The sequence below is a fragment of the Chrysochloris asiatica genome, unplaced genomic scaffold (assembly GCF_000296735.1).
Source record: "Chrysochloris asiatica unplaced genomic scaffold, ChrAsi1.0 scaffold00035, whole genome shotgun sequence".
NCBI lineage: Eukaryota > Metazoa > Chordata > Mammalia > Afrosoricida > Chrysochloridae > Chrysochloris > Chrysochloris asiatica.
In genome coordinates, this window is record NW_006408553.1 from 7,280,737 (window position 1) to 7,285,202 (window position 4,466).

The following is a 4,466-nucleotide window of genomic DNA, read 5'->3' on the forward strand; positions in this document are numbered from 1 at the left end:
TTCACACAGTGACAACAATGGGCTCAAACGATTGTAAGGATAACACAGAACTGAGCAGTGTTTCATTCTGTTCTTTATAGGATCACTATGAGTCAGAGCTGCCTTGGCAGCATCTAACAACAACAACAATGGCACCTACCTCAGAATTGTTGTTGTTAAGTGTCATTGAGCTGAGCTTTGACCCAAGGAACAGATCAAATTGCCAGGTCTTTCTCCCAGGGTTCTCTGGGTGAGTTCGAGCTGCCAACCTTTTGATTAGCCACTGCTGGGGTTCCTTACAAAGCTGTTATTAGGGTTAAATGTACTTAGAAGAATGTCTGGTATACTCAATATATTTCAGCTATTTATATTATTTAGTGTAGGCAGCACTTTTATATTGGGAAGTCTTATCAATTATTAATAACGCTTCTTTTCAAAATGCAAATAGGACTACTTGCATAAATTCATGCTAACAAAATGAGGTTAGTGAGATTTTAGAGATGAAAGCAAAAAAATAAAAATGGATCCTCTTCCCTTTACTTAATAACTGAATAAAACGGTCTTACTGAAATAGAGAGTCTATTTGAGTAATAGTCGTCTTTGTTGAGGAAGAAGGAAGAGGGGCTTGTGTTGACCATCATGTGCTCTGATTTAAACTGATTTCCCACTGCCTCATACCTGTCAGCCTGAGTGAGCTGCACTTCCTCACCAAAGAATTAGCCAAAGGTATTGTGGATCCATGCAGAACTGGGTGGCTCTTAGTCTCTTAGGACTGCCATTAAGAAAATGCCTTTCAGTGACTGGCTTTAAAGAACAGTTTACGTTCTCACACTTCTGGAGACTAGAAGTCCAAATCAGGTTATTAGTCATGTCAATTTCTTCTGAAGGCTCTGAGAGAGGAGCTACTTCATATCTCTTTCCTAGTTTACAGTGGTTGTCAAAATCCTTTGCTACTAGTAGGTATGTCTTCACAGGGTGTATTCCCCCATGTGACTCTGTCTCTGTGTCTGTCCTCCCATTACATAAGTCACCACCTTAAAGGGATCAGGACCCTAACTGCTAATGGCTACAAAGAAAAACCCTAGTTTCCAAACAAGGTCATAATTGTAGATATAGTGGCTAGGACATTAACACATCTTTTTTGGGGTAACAGTTTAATCCATAACAGGTTCCAAAGAAACAAGAGCCTGAGAATGAATGCCTGGTCAGATCATAGCCCAAATACCCTGTTGAGAGATGTGACTAGTTTGCCTCTTGTGGTAGAGGAGGTGACTTGGTGGTGACCAAAAGGTAGTCCCTTCAACTTTGATACTGTGTGGGGTTTATTTTTACAACTATAGAGGAATAAGTTGGACCTTTGGTTGCCAGAGTAGGGACATTATTTGATGTGTTTGATTCTAGTTATTTGATTTCTTTGCTGTTGGTTGCCGACTAGTTAATCCTTGACTCATGGTGATGCCATGCACAATGGAACAAAGCTCTTCCTGGTCTTGCATCATTCCCATGATTAATTAAGAATGTGGTAGTTGTGATCTATTGTGAACACATTACTATTGTGTTTTTGTTGGCAAATCACCAAGTCTTTCTTCCTTGACCATCTTAGTCTGGAAGCTTGTTCAGCAATACAGCAACACCAAAGCCTCACTGACAGACAGGTGGTAGCTACACTTGAGGTGGATTGGGTGGGAATTGAACCTGGGTTTGCAGACTCCCTTTAGGTGCAGCGAATGGACACTACATTGGTCTTGCAGACCAGGAACAAGTTGGTGGAATATGGTAAGATTAAGGGAGATTGCTGGTGTGGCACTGTAGGATGAGCGTTGGACTACTAACCACAAGGTTGGCAGTTCAAACCCACCAGCAATTCCTCAGAAATTCTATACAGCGTCACTATGAATTGGAACATTCTTCATGGCATTTAACAACAACAACAATTAGAGAGCAATGGTGGTTCTGTGGTAGAACTCTCACCTTCTATTAGAGAGACCCAGGCTTACATTCACTCTCTGCCCTGGTCCTCCTGACAACCCTTTGAAAGGAATATCATTAATATCTTTGTTTATAAATAAAGAAATTGAGATCCAAAGATAGTAAGTGATTTAATGTAGGATGGTGGTTAAGAGTGTGAATTCTAGAGCTAGACTACCAGGTTAAAATTCTGGCTTTACTGAAGGATCCTGTTTTCTTCTCTATTTGGCTACTCTCTGTCTCTTGACTGGTGCATTTAATCCATTTAAATTCTGTATAATTATCTACTATTGTTGTGCCACTGAGTCAGTTCTGACCCATAGTGGCCCTGTATGGGGTTTCCAAGGAGCAGCTGGTGAGCTTGAACCACCAAACTTGCAGTTCAAACGGCTTTGCAGTCTGGTGCATTAACCCACAGTGCTGTATTAATTAATTTTACTGTGTTTTTTTTTTTGTTTGTTTGTTTGTTTGTGTGTGTGTGTGTGCTTTACTGTGGTGACAGTGATTTCTTTGTGCCATGTAATTTTCTGCACCGAGTTCATTTTGTTTGTGGGTTTTCTTGTAATTTCCTTTGTTGCTATTGTTTTAATGTTCATACAATCTTTCTGATTTACCTATTTTTTATTGTGATGTGAAGGTGTCTTAATTTTCTTGGAGGTTATCCTGTAATTTACTTATTTCGTACCCAGTTTAAAACACTCTGTTTTATCTCGAAATCTACTTAACTTCCTTGCCAATTGGAAGTTCTAAATCTACATTAGTCCATCTTTTGGCTTTATAGTTATTTTCATTATAAATTGGTATCTCTGGTTCCCTATTTTTAGTCTCTATCTGAATTGAGTATGGTTGGTGATGTTATGTATGTTAATCTCATATTGTTGTATGCTGTTGTTAGTACAAAGAACACCCTTTAGTATTTTTGATAAAGTTGTTTAGGTTCTTTTAATTTCTGTTGCTTGCAAATGTCCTTATTTCACTGTAGTATTTGAGGGACAATCCTCCCCACCAGAGCTTTGTATAAGTTGTTCCATTGCCTTCTTACCTGCATGGTTTCTTAGGAGAAATCAGAGCTTAGTCTTATTCATTCTTCTTTCATTTTTTCCCAAGTTGGTCTCAGGATTTTTTCTGGTTTTGGCAAGTTTGCTTATATGTCTTGGTGAATTTTTTTTTTTTTTAAAGGTTTTTATTGTGAATTGGGTGAAAGTTTACAGAGCAGATCATCAGTTTTACATTAAACAAATCATATGCCTTATTTCATTACAATAATTATAATCCTCTCCATGTACCATCAGTTAACAGAATTTCTTTCTATCCACTTTAGCTTTAAAAAACAAAAACAAAAACCAACGTTCAGGCATATTTAATAATTTACACCTCCATAGGGCACATTCTGCAATTCTGCCTCCTGGTCACCTGCTCTTAGTCCCTCTCTTCCCATGAAGCTAGAGTCCTCAGCTGCTCCCCTTCTCCATGTCCCCATCTCTGCCTCCATCTCTGATGTTGTTGCTTCTCTAGATAAGGTCCCTCATTCTACGTGTGTTCTTCTCCCTTGATGGTCCTAGGGTCCTCTGTTTCTGGACTGTAAGATTAACCACTCCCCTGTTTTTGTTACAAAATTTCTGCCTTTAAATTGTGACAGTCAGAATTAGTCATGATAACAATTATTCACTATTGAATCATAAGAATCTTATCCCCATTTCTTTTCACCAGACACATCTAGACAAGATGAAAACTATTCAGTGGGGACACTTTCTTCCCCCACACACTCTTAAACTAAATTCCCCCTTGAAACCTTGTAAGCCAGTCACTTCGTGCCTTTATCATCCCCTCATTTTAGGTAGTCAATGTCTTAGTTAAGGAGCTCTGGTATCGTAGTGGTTATGAATTGGGCTGCGAACCTTAAGGTCAGCAGTTCGAAACTACCAACTGTTCCACGGGAGAAAGATGAGCTTTCTGCTCCCATAAAGATTTACATCCTCAGAAACCCTGTACAGGGTCACTACGAGTCGGAACCGACTCCACGGCACATAATCACCAACCACCATCAATGTCTAAGTTGCCCGTCCCTATCTACCCTGTGTACAGAGGGGATAATATTGATACTTGATGTGAAGACTCCTTCCATCTCTGTTAGTATTTAGAGTTACTACCTCCCTGAGTATAGGTCAGGTTCATCAAATTGTAGCAATTTACCCTTGCTTCCTTTATCAAAAAAAAAATTTTTTTTTTCTTTAAATCTTCCTCTAGTCGAGTTCTGATTATCAAGCCATTGAGGCTAGGTCAAATGGGTACTATCTACAAGTTTGGGTGTTCTTATGCGTCTCCCCTCACTTCATATCAGTGGGATGCTTCACTCTCAACTCTAGCCTTTTGTGGCTATGTCCTTGTCCAAGGGCTCAGGTGTTCTCAGGTCTCTCCACACTTTTGACCAACCAGCCCTTCCTCTTTTCACTGAGCCCGAGTCCCCTGGTTGACAGAAGTCTATGGTTGGACTTAGCTCACAACTTCACTGTTGTTTC